We start from the raw sequence: 17,232 nt of genomic DNA on the forward strand, positions 1-17,232 counted from the left end.
CTTTCTTTTGATTCACCTTTGTGACCTAACTTTTAGTTATTAAACCACACCATGAATATTAAAGAATAGCGAAAATATCTTTACTACTAAAGATTTTTGGGACACATCAGTTACACACCTTTCTTTTTGACTCCGCCTCCCTTGATATTTATGCTATGATAGCAACTGAAAGTACTGCTAGGACACAAAGGTAAACTTCCGTTTTTCACACGATGTGATGTGTCCGGCTTCTAAGCCAGATTATCACAACTTTTTAATATTTATGCTGTGTCTCCAATTCTTGAGCATAACTAAACCATACAAACCATTATTTTTAGACAAGAACAGTTAAAAATAGTCAAGGGAACAAAGCAAACTGGCAAAGACAACTCAAATCAAAAAACGAAAAGTAAAACTGAACGTGGAATACTGTCATCCACAATCATTGTATCTAAAAGAAATATTATTTTGAAACGGTTATCTGATTTAATTCACAAGTGAAGTCATAGAAAATAGATATATTAAAATAATAATACAATAAGTGCGGTTTCTCAGTCTTCTGAATTAAATTTGGCAGAAAGTTATATTTCTTTACTGTATGTACCTGGTCTAGGTGAAAAACTGAAACGGATTTTACGCAAATACAATATTGATACATGATTTTAATAAATTAGACCATTAAGCAGTTTTGAAACTTAGGGAACGATTTGAATCGTAGTAATTTTAGTAGTAGTGCATATAGTATTCTTTGCTCGTGTTGAAAATTTTACATTGGCAAAATCACCAACAGTTAGTTGAGCGATCTATGGAGCATCTTATTTCAATAAATAAAGCTCTAAAATTTAACAAACCTCCTGAAATTTCTTTATTCAACCCCAACAGAATTTTTTTTTATCACCCTGATTATTGTACACATTTTGACGATGACATGACCAATATTAACGATAGAGGATTTATACACTGGGTTAGGGAGGCAATTGAAATAAAGAAAAAATTTATTCCTGCTAATGTTTCAGTAATTAGAGATACAGGTAATTTAAATACTGACCCGATACAAGGCATTCTCCTTGCAAGTTAAATAATAGCCAATGAGGGTAATAAAGTTTTACAAAATCACCAGAGGACTAGATTAAATACAAGACCTAGAAGAATCGCTGTTGTAGTAGCAGACTATATGATTATTTCGTAACTTAATAGATAATACTATGTTCATTTTATTTTGCCCAGTCGCTTTAGTTTTTTCATTGAGAAAAATCTATTAAGCTTCTCTGGCGCTTAATCACTGTAGCAACAATTTGTTGTTTTACTTCTTGATTTTGGATTTTATTTGATTATAGTTTACTTTAGTTCTCGGTTTTTGCTTTCTTAGCATAGAAGACGCCTTTTTGCATATAAGCGTTGCTTTAGTTTTGTCTTTTCCTTCTACTGGCCGTAGTTCTGTGTGGAAATCAGTACCTCATAATTCAGATTATACGAACATGTGAAGTGTCATGCAGAATCCCCTGGAAACAAGCAAAAGGAGCAAGTATATAGCTCGAGAAAATTAATTTTTCAACTTGACTCTGCAAGAGGGAATTTTTGAGCTATAATATTCCAATATATTTCTTTTTTCTGTTTTTGTTTTAATTATTTGATACATCCAGGTTAACTGCTCAATTAAAGTGCGAGAAACACTGTCAAGGAAACATGACTGAAGAACTTGAACAGAAACTTGAAAGAAATCAGAAACACACGTACAGAATTTTCAAACAAGAAAAACTCTAACCTAAACTTAGAAACAAGAAACAAGTTTGACAAAATGTCATTTGACAAAAAGATCATTGGTTATCCACGGTTTATCAGTGTCACCCACAGTAATCACTTTTACAGGGAAACAAGTCTGAAACTGCTCCTGAAGCTGAGTATTCAGCTTATTGACTTCGATATTAACATCCTGTTCAGAGCAAATGTCCTCAAACTGATAATTACCGATCCAGCGAGCGAATTTAGATATCGAGTCCTCATTAAGTGGTCGCACTGTATATTTGACTCGTTTTGGCTTCGGAATTGCCGAACTAGCTTCCCAGAAGATGTAAAGTGATCAGAATTCAGAAGGGGTCCTAGGGATCTCGGTGCGTAATAAAAGTGTCGAGTTACGAGCTCTGCTCTCTGTTGGGGCATAATATTGTTTTTGTATATTTTTACTTTGAATTAATAATAAAAAAAAAATATTAAAAATCAAGTCAAGTGTGCTGTCACTTTGATGGGTAGGTATTGTAATGGCTTGCCGCAAATCTAAATATTTGAAACCTATTGCCTATCAGTTTTTAGTGTTTTCAGGATAATAGACCGAAGCAACAATTAAACATGAGAACCTTTTTGATAAGCGTGCAGGTTTACATTCGGTCCATAATATTTCGTGGTTGGAGTCAATAGGCTCAATTAACAGCTTTGAGGGTAGATCACTATGAACATAAAGTCCAACACCTCCTCCGCGACGATTCAAGCCACGATCGCGACGTGTCTTAAAGTAGCTTGCGTAACCTTTGATGCGCGCCGATTCGTCAGAAGTGTCCCAACATTCGCTTTTTATTATTATTGAGGTGTTGTTCTGCCTGGCAATAACTTCAAGTGCATCAGTTTTGTTGTTCAAAGATCTAGCGTTACACATAAGTATATTTGGCAACTTAAATTTATCTGAAGGAAGTTCGGGCTTAAGAACGGGCGGGCTATCCTGGATGGGGCATACGGGGTTTCGTCAAATCTCTTCAGACTCGGAAAAAATCTAAGAATCTTTAGTCAAAGAAATCAAACCAGGCTTCAGTCTGGGGCCATGTTTATATCGGTGGCTGGCGTTTACACCATACCCTGCACAATCAACCCCCTGGATATGCGGAAAATATCCCCTATAAAACACCCCTTCGTGGAAAACAACCCCCCGAAAAATACCCCTGCCCAGAGGAAAACAACCCCACGGAAAATACCACCATGGAACATACCAGCCCGTGGAAAATACCTTGCTGGCGGAAAATAGCTACCTGGTAAATATCTACCGGGAAAATACCCCCTTTTCTCCTTGGTAAATAAGGCTTTCCAAATTTGAGAATTTTATTTGAGTTTTTTTTTCCGTGGAGGGATGGAATTTCGGTGTTTGTGTATTATGCGCCACTAATTGAAGTTTACGCTGTGCAAAACTCTAGAACAAGCCGTTTTTTTTGTCAGCTTATTCGTTATTTAGGAACAAATTTTGTGCTACAGATTTGTAAATTAGGGGGGAGGGTAAAAAGAGCGTATTTGCATTCAAAATGTATTAGGTACAATTATTCTACATATATGAAGAAAGAATTGTTTACTCACTTCAAACGGTCCAAACACTTTAACTTCCCCCTCCCCTTATGCATAGATATATAGCCTAAATTAAACATCATAGTTGCAGCGGTAGCTGCAACCTAGTAAAGAACGAACAACAGTCCGTAGTAACCAAAATTAAGAAAATACATTTAGAAAAAAATAACTAGTGAAAAAAATTGCCACCTGAGAATGGTTCATGAATGGCAACTCTTATTTTGATTCCTCTTAAAAGTATTAGTTTATTGTGAAAAGAAATTCATAGCTATTTCGAAAAAAGCCTGTAATTACTCGACATCGGTGTCACATCAAAATGAAAAGTTTTACGTTGGAATCAGCATAGTAGAAAATCTATTGATAGAATTTACAGCCCCTCCCCCTTAACAACAAGGAAAATTATTTTTTACAATGTACTTTTTTATTTATTTATACTATTCACTTTTTATACTATTTGATAGACATAATAAAACTATTTGTAATGTATATAGAGAGAATATAGCACTAAAAACGTATTTGAATTTTTTTTTTACATTTTTCTAGTTGTCAGGTTACTTTCAAACTTTTTATGTTTATTGCTATTCCATACCTGTATGTCTAAAGTATTTTGGTGTTAATCAGGGGATATGATTAGTAAAATAGTTTAGACATACCAACATTTTCCTTTGGTTTTGAAAACATTTAGAATTTCTTTAAAAAATAGTAACTCTATCCTAACTGTGTAGGTAGACCAGCTCCATAAATCGTGTACACAATTTTGTGTAAAATTAATTTCTAGGCATTTTTTGAAAAACGATTAAAAATTAACCAAAAACAATTTTGGTACTTCTTTGTTATATAGAACACACACGGGAATTGAGGTTATATTAATCATAATGAAATATCCCTAAATAAGCTAAAAACTCCACCAAGCCGAAGCTAATCGTCTGGTATAAAGGCCATGAAAACCAGTTATTGTTACATTTTCGCGATGCAATTTCTCGCGTGTGTTTTATATACCCAGGATGTACCAAAGTTTTTTGAAGTGAAAGTCAGAAGTGATATTAAAACTGAAACGAGCAGAAATTATTCCTTATATGAAGGGGCTGCTCCCCCACCCCGAAAAACAAAAAGATCATTAATTTGTTGCTTCTATATTAAATTTAAATTAAAAATCTGTAAATATCAATTTAAAAAAAAAATAGGGAAATAAAGAGGGAAGTTGAAACTTGAAACTAATTTTTTTTTTTGCTACCTAAATAAAACAGTCTATCTAATATGTTAGATAAATTTCTAACATTTCTGTTATTATTTCTAATTTAAGTTAAATTTAAATTTAAATTAGAATTTTCAATTTCTGTTATTATAAATTTCCATTTGTTTGTAGGATTATAGAAAACTAGTGCTTTTCTGAAAAACATAAGAGAATATAGGATTTTTGGTACAGATAAAGCGACCGATTAAGGACACTTTTTATTGAAAACTAGCTGTTGGGGTGGCGCGTCGTGCCACCCCAACACCTAGTTGGTGGGGGCACTTTGCGCCCCCCAAAGCCCCCCGCGGGCGTAAGTCGTTATGCGCCATATTTGTTACGCGCCATTGTAGTTGTGCCCCTGTGTCCCACCTGTGAATATATATATATATATATATATATATATATATATATATTTATCGTAAGAAGACCGTTGAAAGAGAAATTTCTAATTGTAAAATGACTGAAGAACCTACAATGGCAACACCCGAGGAAGCTGCTCAAAACGAATGTATTCACGCCAAAGTAGCTGAGCTGGTAAAGCGTTATGTTTCAGGTTCTAGGTCCGAGAGGCTCCCGGTTTGAACCTTGGCTTTAGCATTAATACAAAAGAAGAAAAAAACTAAAAAAGGTAAAAACTACAAAAAAACTAAAAAGAAAATATATATATATATATATTTATATATATCATCTTTTCCACAAAAATAATAATTTAGTGCTTCTGCTTAAAAACAGCAATCGAATTGATGCCTCCTGATACGCAACTATTAACAAAGTGGCAATCGTTGCGGTCGGTGATCAGTTCTTACCTCGAGATAATATTCTTTATAGGCGAAACAATCAGTTGACAAGAATTGCTTAAACTCATCGATGCTACGATGCCCTACAATATCCTGACGAATATAAATGACGCCCGGGACACTCAAATAGAAATCACAGACTGGGACACCGGGACACAAATGACGACGGGGACACAGGGAATATAAATGACGACCCGGACACAGGGACACAACTACAACGGGGACACCGGGGGGCACAGGGGGATATATAAATGACGACGGCAACAAAGGAAATGGTCGATTAGCAATCACCATCAACAAAGCTCAAGGGCAATCAATAGAATCATGAGGTATAGATCTGAATACGGATTGTTTTCCCATGGACCATTATGCGTTGCATGTTCAAGAATCGGTAAACCTGACAATCTATTTATATGCACAGACGATGGGACAGCAAAGAATGTTGTATATTCGCAAGTTTTAAGTAGTTAAAAACATATATATATATATATATATATATATATATATATATATATATATATATATATATATATATATATATATATATATATATATATATATATATATATATATATATATATATATATATATATATATATATATATATATATATATATATATATATATATATATATATATGTATATATATATATATATATATATATATATATATATATATATATATATATATATATATATATATCTATATTCACAGGTGGGACATAGGGACACAACTACAATGGCGCGTAACTAATATGGCGCGTAACGACTTACGCGCGCGGGGGGGCTTGGGGGTGGGCCCAAAGCGCCCCCACCAACTAGGTGTTGGGGTGGCGCGAAGCGCCACCCCAACAGCTAGTATATATATATATATATGTATATATATATATATATATATATATATATATATATATATATATATATATATATATATATATATATATATATATATATATATATATGTGTGTGTGTGTGTGTGTTTAACTACGTAAAACTTGCGAATGTACCACATTCTTCGATGTCCCATTGTCTGTGCATATAAATTGATTGTCAGGTTTACCGACTCTTGAACATGCAACATATAATTGTCCATGGGAAAAACAATCCGTATTCAGATCTATACCTCATGATTCTACTGATTGCCCTTGAGCTTTGTTGATGGTGATTGCTAATCAAACATTCCATGTGTCGCCGTCGTCATTTATATAAGTTTTGAGCATACAGTTTTTTTGTGTTTTAAGTAACTTTTTTTCTTCCTAAATTTGAAAAACTAGCTCCTTTAAATGTCTGATTTGCCACTATTATTTGATTCTGTACTATTACATGGATTTAGATGACGGTGAATCTTTTTTTGAAGGACTTGACAAGGAAACTCTTAGAGATGACTTCCCCAGGAGGATCTTTCCAATTCGAATTGGAAAGTTAAGCCAAATGGCTTTTCAAGTTCCTCATTCTCGTCGTGCTGACGAAAATATCGAAAATATCAAGCAATGTTGATTGCTTGTGATTTAGTTAATTATTTTTTTTGCATGTATTTTTTGCGTTTGATTTTTATTGTTCGATAGTAACACCAATATTTACTATTTTTCGTTTTAATGGGTACTGATCTACTAAGTTGGCTGCTTAAGCGATATGAACAAGACCCATTTAATATTGGCAAATATTTATTATCTGAGCTTGTGGCAGAGCAGTCTACTTTAACTTTTTGGCCAGGTCGTGATGGAACCGATGGCCTACGAACTGCTTCCGAGTATTTTTATAGTACTAGTCTTTTTGTTAAATCTGTCAATGGCAGAGGGTCTATTTCCCCATTCGCTGAAAATGGCCAAAGTCATCCCGCTTCCAAAGTCTGGGACTATAAGTGCCCTTTCAAATTGGAGACCTATATCAATACTACCCATCATTTCAAAGCTATATGAAAATAGAATGCACTAAGACTATATGACTATATGAGCATCTAACGAATTTCGGATTTCTGTCAGAAACTCATTTTGGTTTTAGAAAAAGACATTCAACTGTGCTTGCTGCCTTAAACTCAATTGATAAGTTAAACGGTGCTCTAGAAAAAAAATTATCTTTGCATGACAATTTTCATTGATTTTAATATAGCTTTTGGTACTGTTTATTTTAGAATTTAGTTGGATAGATTGTTGAAGTTGGGTATTAGGAATGAGTGTTTGATTTGGATTGAGTCGTATTTGCAAGGTAGAAGTGTAAAAGTTGCAATAAATAATAAAGTTTCACAGGCCTACCCATTGAATTGCGGAGTGCCACAAGGTTCTGTCTTAAGTCCTCTTTTATTTTTAGTTTATGTAGATAGTATGAGATTTTGTATCCCTGGTTACTTCACGTCTTTTCCGACGACGCAGCTATAACTGTTATTGCCAAATCGTTGCCGGACTTGATATACCGAGCAAACAGTGCTTTAAAGGGACTTCATACGTTTGTTACACCCAGTAAACCTGCTGTTAATGCTTCAAAAACAAATTACATGGTTTTTAGAAGCACTGGTAAGCCCCAAGATTTTTCAGATATTAAGTTAAATGGTATTTCTTTGAAACAAGTCCGAGAAACGCGTTACCTCGGGTTTCTTCTTGACTACAAACTGAGTTGGAAGGCGCACAGTAACCTAGTTTCGAGTTGGAATGCTGCGGCGTCTAAAAAATGTGCTTGCTTTGAAAGCTTTAATGTCACTGTGCCATACTCTAAAAATCTATATATATAAGAATAAGTTGTCTGTCTGTGTGTTTGTCAGGTGACGTCATGAGTCTGTGTCGACTGACGTCATGAAGTTTGTTGTCGTCATTTTTGACGACATCACGGTGACGTCATTAAAGATATTTAAGACATATATGTTCACGTAGAAATCTATTAATGTTCAAGTTTAAAATGACTGATGAACTTACAATGGCAAAAGCCGATGAAGATGCTCAAAGAGTCTATGCCAAAAAACTTGCTGCTGATAGAGAAAGTCAGAAAAGAAAGCGTGCCGAGGAATCAAAAGAACAGCACGGAAACAGGCTTGAGGCTAAAGAATGCAAAACCGCGCAGTTAGATGAAGATCCACCTGGACAGCGAGAGTCAAAACATATCAAAACGGAAAATGATAGCGATGATGATTGGGTTTGGGATTTTGACTTGGATAAGGTCATCAATGCCTACCAGAATTTAGTTAAAAAAACAAAGGTTCGGCGATATGTATTTCATAGTGAAGCTGAAAAATAAAGAAGAAAAAGAAAACTGAAAAAAGAAAAACGTAAAATGTAAAAATGTAAAAAACTAAAAAATACTAAAAAGAAAAAACACTCAAAGAGAAATTACAGACCGGGACACAAATGACGACCGGGACAGAGGGAATATAAATAACGACCGGGACACTCAAAGAGAAATTACAGACTGGGATACCGGGACACAAATGACGACCGGGACACAGGGATTATAAATGACGACCAGGACACTGGTATTTAAGAATATCGTTCAAAGACAAATTTTTAATTGTAAGAAGACCGTTGAAAGAGAAATTTCTAATTGTAAAATGACTGAAGAACCTACAATGGCAACACCCGAGGAAGCTGCTCTGAGAGGGAAGTCGAAACCATTTGGCAGCACATTAATATTGCTTGCCGGAGATTTCAGGCAAACATTACCTATAATACCTAGATCAACTCCTGCAGACGAAATGAATGCTTGCCTGAAAAATTCTAATTTATGGGCACACGTAAAAATATTAAAATTAACTACAAATATGCGTGTCCGATTGCAAAACGATGACTCTGGTCAAACATTTTCAGATCAATTGCTGGCAATTGGAAACGGAAAGCTCCCAGTAGTGGGAAAGCCAAGAATGTTGTATATTCGCAATTTTTACGTAGTTTGAAACACATATATAAATCTATCTATATTCACAGGTGGGACAAAGGGACACAACTACAATGGCGCGTAACTAATATGGCGCGTAACGACTTACGCGCGCGGGGGGGCTTGGGGGGCGCAAAGCACCCCACCAACTAGGTGTTGGGGTGGCGTGAAGCGCCACCCCAACAGCTAGTATCGTATATAAATTACGGTTGTTGAATCTGGGCTAGTAACTTTCAGTGTAATTATAGGAGAGTTCAAGTGCAATAGAATAAGGCAATTAGGATTCTAGGAAATTATGATCGTCATGTTTTGTCAAATAATAAAAGATATTTAGATGATATTTTGGTCTTAAATTGTAAATATTTCATTGATATTTCTAAAAATATATATTCGTCAGAGCTTACTCTTGAACCTAGTCATGGTGCTGGCCATGAAGATCATTTCTTAGATTTAAATATTAATATTTCTGATAATAATAAATTAAGTTTTAAAATCTATAGTAAAACGGATGATTTTGATTTTGAAGTGATTAGTTTCCCAAGAAAAAAATAAATGACGACACTCAAAGAGAAAGCGACCAGGACAAAAGGAATGTTCGATTAGCAATCAACAAAGCACCGGGACACAGGGAGTATAAATGACGACCAGGACATAAGTAAAAAAAAAAATTAACAAAACTAAAAAGAAGTTAAAAACTACAAAAAAACTAAAAAGAAAAAAAAACTAAAAACTAATAAAAAAACTAAAAAATCTAAAAATCTAAATAAACTAAAAAAGAAAAAAAAGGAAAAAAATAAAGGAGAAAAACAAAACTAAAAAACGAATGTATATACAGACCGGTACACCGGGATACAAATGACGACCGGGACACTGGGAATATAAATGACGACCGGGACACAGGGACACAACTACAACGGGGACACCGGGGGAAACAGGGGGATGTAAATGACGACCGGGACACCGGGACAGGGAATGGTCGATTAGCAATCACCATCAACAAAGCTCAAGGGCAATCATTAGAATCATGAGGTATAGATCTGAATACAGATTGTTTTCCCATGGACCATTATATGTTGCATGTTCAAGAGTCGGTAAACCTGACAATCTATTTATATGCAAAGACAATGGGACAGCAAAGAATGTTGTATATTCGCAAGTTTTACGTAGTTAAAACCATATATATATATATATATATATATATATATATATATATATATATATATATATATATATATATATATATATATATATATCTATATTCACAGGTGGGACATAGGGACACAACTACAATGGCGCGTAACTATTATGGTAACTATTTAGTTTTTTTAGTTTTTTTAGTTTTTTTAGTTTTTTAGCTTTTTTACTTTTTTTATTAGTTTTTAGTTTTTTTGTAGTTTTTGCCTTTTTTTAGTTTTTTCAGTTTTTTTTTTAGTTTTTTATTGGTTTTTACCTTTATTTTAGCTTATTTTTCAGTTTTTTCCTTTTTTTTAGTTTTTTTTAGTTTTTAGTTTTTTTAGTTTTTTACCTTTTTTTAGTTTTTTTAGTTTTTTTAGTTTTTTAGCTTTTTTATTTTTTTTATTAGTTTTTAGTTTTTTTTGTAGTTTTTGCCTTTTTTTAGTTTTTTTAGTTTTTTAGCTTTTTTATTAGTTTTTAGTTTTTTTTGTAGTTTTTGCCTTTTTTTAGTTTTTTTAGTTTTTTAGCTTTTTTATTTTTTTTTATTAGTTTTTAGTTTTTTTTTGTAGTTTTTGCCTTTTTTTAGTTTTTTCAGTTTTGACGTCACCTGATCCAGTTTTTTCAGGTGACGTCACCTGATCCACGATCCACAGATCCACAGACAACTTATTTTTATATATATAGATAGTTTTTTTTTTTACTTATGTCCTGGTCGTCATTTATACTCCCTGTGTCCCGGTGCTTTGTTGATTGCTAATCGAACATTCCTTTTGTCCAGGTCGCTTTCTCTTTGAGTTTCGTCATTTATTTTTTTCTTTTTTACTTCTTTTAGTTTTTACCTTTTTATTTTTTTTTAGTTTTTTAGATGAAATTTTTTTTTAGTTTTTTCCTTTTTTTCTTTTTAGTTTTTTATTGGTTTTTACCTTTATTTTAGCTTATTTTTCAGTTTTTTCCTTTTTTTTAGTTTTTTTTATTTTTTATTTTTTTTAGTTTTTTACCTTTTTTTAGTTTTTTTAGTTTTTTTAGTTTTTTAGCTTTTTTACTTTTTTTATTATTTTTTAGTTTTTTTTTGTAGTTTTTGCCTTTTTTTAGTTTTTTCAGTTTTTTTTTTAGTTTTTTATTGGTTTTTACCTTTATTTTAGCTTATTTTTCAGTTTTTTCCTTTTTTTTTTAGTTTTTTTTAGTTTTTAGTTTTTTTCGTTTTTTACCTTTTTTTTAGTTTTTTTAGTTTTTTTAGTTTTTTAGCTTTTTTATTTTTTTTATTAGTTTTTAGTTTTTTTTGTAGTTTTTGCCTTTTTTTAGTTTTTTCAGTTTTGACGTCACCTAATCCAGTTTTTTCAGGTGACGTCACCTGATCCATCCACAGACAGACAGACAACTTATTTTTATATATATAAGATATATATATATATATATATATATATATATATATATATATATATATATATATATATATATATATATATATACTAGCTGTTGGGGTGGCGCTTCGCGCCACCCCAACACCTAGTTGGTGGGGGCGCTTCGCGCCCCCCCCAAGCCCCCCCGTGCGCGTAAGTCGTTGCGCGCCATAATAGTTACGCGCCATTGTAGTTGTGTCCCTATGTCCCACCTGTGAATATAGATATATATATATATATATATATGGTTTTAACTACGTAAAACTTGCGAATATACAACATTCTTTGCTGTCCCATTGTCTTTGCATATAAATAGATTGTCAGGTTTACCGACTCTTGAACATGCAACATATAATGGTCCATGGGAAAACAATCTGTATTCAGATCTATACCTCATGATTCTAATGATTGCCCTTGAGCTTTGTTGATGGTGATTGCTAATCGACCATTCCCTGTCCCGGTGTCCCGGTCGTCATTTACATCCCCCTGTTTCCCCCGGTGTCCCCGTTGTAGTTGTGTCCCTGTGTCCCGGTCGTCATTTATATTCCCTGTGTCCCGGGTCCCGGTCATCATTTGTATCCCGGTGTCCCGGTCTGTATATACATTCGTTTTTTAGTTTTGTTTTTCTCCTTTATTTTTTTCCTTTTTTTTTCTTTTTTAGCTTATTTAGATTTTTAGATTTTTTAGTTTTTTTTATTAGTTTTTAGTTTTTATTTCTTTTTAGTTTTTTTGTCCCGGTCGTCATTTATATCCCCCTGTTTCCCCCGGTGTCCCCGTTGTAGTTGTGTCCCTGTGTCCCGGTCGTTATTTATATTCCCTGTGTCCCGGTCGTCATTTGTATCCCGGTGTACCGGTCTGTATATACATTCGTTTTTTAGTTTTGTTTTTCTCCTTTATTTTTTTCCTTTTTTTTTCTTTTTTAGTTTATTTAGATTTTTAGATTTTTTAGTTTTTTTATTAGTTTTTAGTTTTTTTTTCTTTTTAGTTTTTTTGTAGTTTTTACCTTCTTTTTAGTTTTGTTAATTTTTTTTTTTACTTGTGTCCTGGTCGTCATTTATACTCCCTGTGTCCCGGTGCTTTGTTGATTGCTAATCGAACATTCCTTTTGTCCTGGTCGCTTTCTCTTTGAGTGTCGTCATTTATTTTTTTCTTTTTTAGTTCTTTTAGTTTTTACCTTTTTTAGTTTTTTTTTAGTTTTTAGTTTTTTTAGTTTTTTACCTTTTTTTAGTTTTTTTAGTTTTTTTAGTTTTTTAGCTTTTTTATTTTTTTTATTAGTTTTTAGTTTTTTTGTAGTTTTTGCCTTTTTTTTAGTTTTTTTAGTTTTTTAGCTTTTTTATTAGTTTTTAGTTTTTTTTGTAGTTTTTGCCTTTTTTTAGTTTTTTTAGTTTTTTAGCTTTTTTATTTTTTTTATTAGTTTTTAGTTTTTTTTGTAGTTTTTGCCTTTTTTTAGTTTTTTCAGTTTTGACGTCACCTGATCCAGTTTTTTCAGGTGACGTCACCTGATCCACGATCCACAGATCCACAGACAACTTATTTTTATATATATAGATAGTTTTTTTTTTTTTACTTATGTCCTGGTCGTCATTTATACTCCCTGTGTCCCGGTGCTTTGTTGATTGCTAATCGAACATTCCTTTTGTCCTGGTCGCTTTCTCTTTGAGTGTCGTCATTTATTAGTTTTTTCCTTTTTTTTTTAGTTTTTTATTGGTTTTTACCTTTATTTTAGCTTATTTTTCAGTTTTTTCCTTTTTTTTAGTTTTTTTTTATTTTTTATTTTTTTTAGTTTTTTACCTTTTTTTAGTTTTTTTAGTTTTTTTAGTTTTTTAGCTTTTTTACTTTTTTTATTAGTTTTTAGTTTTTTTTTGTAGTTTTTGCCTTTTTTTAGTTTTTTCAGTTTTTTTTTTAGTTTTTTATTGGTTTTTACCTTTATAGTTTTTTTAGTTTTTTAGCTTTTTTATTTTTTTTATTAGTTTTTAGTTTTTTTGTAGTTTTTGCCTTTTTTTAGTTTTTTCAGTTTTGACGTCACCTAATCCAGTTTTTTCAGGTGACGTCACCTGACACATCCATCCATCCATCCACAGACAGACAACTTATTTTTATATATATAGATATATATATATATATATATATACTAGCTGTTGGGGTGGCGCTTCGCGCCACCCCAACACCTAGTTGGTGGGGGCGCTTCGCGCCCCCCCCAAGCCCCCCCGCGCGCGTAAGTCGTTACGCGCCATAATAGTTACGCGCCATTGTAGTTGTGTCCCTATGTCCCACCTGTGAATATAGATAGATATATATATATGGTTTTAACTACGTAAAACTTGCGAATATACAACATTCTTTGCTGTCCCATTGTCTTTGCATATAAATAGATTGTCAGGTTTACCGACTCTTGAACATGCAACATATAATGGTCCATGGGAAAACAATCTGTATTCAGATCTATACCTCATGATTCTAATGATTGCCCTTGACCTTTGTTGATGGTGATTGCTAATCGACCATTCCCTGTCCCGGTGTCCCGGTCGTCATTTACATCCCCCTGTTTCCCCCGGTGTCCCCGTTGTAGTTGTGTCCCTGTGTCCCGGTCGTCATTTATATTCCCTGTGTCCCGGGTCCCGGTCGTCATTTGTATCCCGGTGTCCCGGTCTGTATATACATTCGTTTTTTAGTTTATTTTTTCTCCTTTATTTTTTTCCTTTTTTTTTCTTTTTTAGCTTATTTAGATTTTTAGATTTTTTAGTTTTTTTATTAGTTTTTAGTTTTTTTTTCTTTTTAGTTTTTTTGTCCCGGTCGTCATTTATATCCCCCTGTTTCCCCCGGTGTCCCCGTTGTAGTTGTGGCCCTGTGTCCCGGTCGTCATTTATATTCCCTGTGTCCCGGTCGTCATTTGTATCCCGGTGTACCGGTCTGTATATACATTCGTTTTTTAGTTTTGTTTTTCTCCTTTATTTTTTTCCTTTTTTTTTCTTTTTTAGTTTATTTAGATTTTTAGATTTTTTAGTTTTTTTATTAGTTTTTAGTTTTTTTTCTTTTTAGATTTTTTGTAGTTTTTACCTTCTTTTTAGTTTTGTTAATTTTTTTTTTTACTTGTGTCCTGGTCGTCATTTATACTCCCTGTGTCCCGGTGCTAATCGAACATTCCTTTTGTCCTGGTCGCTTTCTCTTTGAGTGTCGTCATTTATTAGTTTTTTCCTTTTTTTTTTAGTTTTTTATTGGTTTTTACCTTTATTTTAGCTTATTTTTAAGTTTTTTCCTTTTTTTTAGTTTTTTTTTATTTTTTATTTTTTTTAGTTTTTTACCTTTTTTTAGTTTTTTTAGTTTTTTTAGTTTTTTAGCTTTTTTACTTTTTTTATTAGTTTTTAGTTTTTTTTTGTAGTTTTTGCCTTTTTTTAGTTTTTTCAGTTTTTTTTTTAGTTTTTTATTGGTTTTTACCTTTATAGTTTTTTTAGTTTTTTAGCTTTTTTATTTTTTTTATTAGTTTTTAGTTTTTTTGTAGTTTTTGCCTTTTTTTAGTTTTTTCAGTTTTGACGTCACCTGATCCAGTTTTTTCAGGTGACGTCACCTGATCCATCCATCCATCCATCCATCCATCCATCCACAGACAGACAACTTATTTTTATATATATAGATAGATATATATATATATATATATATATATGTATATATATATATATATATATATATATATATATATATATATATATATATATATATATATATATATATATATATATATCTTCTATATATATAAAAATAAGTTGTCTGTCTGTGGATGTGTGGATGGATGTGTGGATGGATGTGTCAGGTGACGTCATGTTTCGGCTGACGTCATGAAATTAGTTGCCGTCATTTTTGCTTTGAAGGTGACGTCATTCAAGTTATATAAGACATATGTTCGCCGTCATGTTTCGGCTGACGTCATGAAATTAGCTGCCATCATTTTTGCTTTGAAGGCATCATTTTTGCTTTGAAGGCGTGACGTCATTCAAGTTATATAAGACGGATGTTCGTGTAGAATTCTATTAATGCTTAAGTTTATAATGACTGATGAAGATGCTCAAAGAGTCTATGCCAGAAAACTTGCTGGTGATAGAGAAAGTCAGAAAAGAAAGCGTGCCGAGGAACTACCAGAGCAACGCGAAAGCAGACTTGCTGCTAAAAGAGAAAGTGAAAAAAGAAAGCATGCCGAGGAACTACCAGAGCAACGCAGAAGCAGACTTGCTGCTAAAAGAGAATGTGAAAAAAGAAAGCATGCCGAGGAACTACCAGAGCAACGCAGAAGCAGACTTGCTGCTAAAAGAGAATGTGAAAAAAGAAAGCATGCCGAGGAACTACCAGAGCAACGCGAAAGCAGACTTGCTGCTAAAAGAGAAAGTGAAAAAAGAAAGCATGCCGAGGAACTACCAGAGCAACGCAGAAGCAGACTTGCTGCTAAAAGAGAATGTGAAAAAAGAAAGCATGCCGAGGAACTACCAGAGCAACGCAGAAGCAGACTTGCTGCTAAAAGAGAATGTGAAAAAAGAAAGCATGCCGAGGAACTACCAGAGCAACGCGAAAGCAGACTTGCTGCTAAAAGAGAAAGTGAAAAAAGAAAGCATGCCGAGGAACTACCAGAGCAACGCAGAAGCAGACTTGCTGCTAAAACAGAATGTGAAAAAAGAAGGCGGGCCGAGGAATTACAAGAACAGCAAGAAATCAGGCTTGCTGCTGATAGAGAAAGTAAGAAAAGAAAGCGTGCCGAGGAATCAAAAGACCAGCAGGAAATCAGGCTTGCTGCTGATAGAGAAAGTAAGAAAAGAAAGCGTGCCGAGGAATCAGAGCAATCTGAAAGTTATCGCCTGGCATTCAGGTACAACCCAGTCGATGATTATAGCTTGAGTAGCTGTGTTCAAATCGGGACAATGTCCAAAATTTGTCCCTATTGCAAGGCCTTGAAATTCAATGGTGAAACAATGGGAATGTGTTGCGCCTCAGGAAAAGTTAAACTTCCTCTATTGGCTGCACCACCAGAGCCATTGAAGACTTTCCTTACTGGAACTACGTCAGAATCTAAGCGTTTTTTGTCAAAAATCAGACAATACAACTCATGTTTCCAAATGACGTCGTTTGGAGCCCAAATCGAAAATCCAGATCAATTTATGTCTACTTTTAAAGTAAAAGGGCAAATTTATCATAAAGCAGGGTCCCTTCTACCATTATTAGGCGAGAATCATAAATTTTTACAATTGTACTTCATCAGTGATAGAAATTCTGAATTGAATGCACGTTGCGAAATTTCTCCCAACGTTGAAAGGACAATCGTTTCCCAATTGCAACATCTTTTCCACGAAAATAATAATTTAGTGCGTCTGTTCAAAACAGCCATCGATTTGATGCCTACTGATACTAATAAAATTGTTATTTCCGCTGACAAAACGCCTCCTGGCCAACATGTGCGTAGATACAATGCTCCGACTATCGACGA

Source organism: Artemia franciscana, unplaced genomic scaffold (assembly GCF_032884065.1).
Source record: "Artemia franciscana unplaced genomic scaffold, ASM3288406v1 PGA_scaffold_324, whole genome shotgun sequence".
Taxonomy (NCBI): Eukaryota; Metazoa; Arthropoda; class Branchiopoda; order Anostraca; family Artemiidae; genus Artemia; species Artemia franciscana.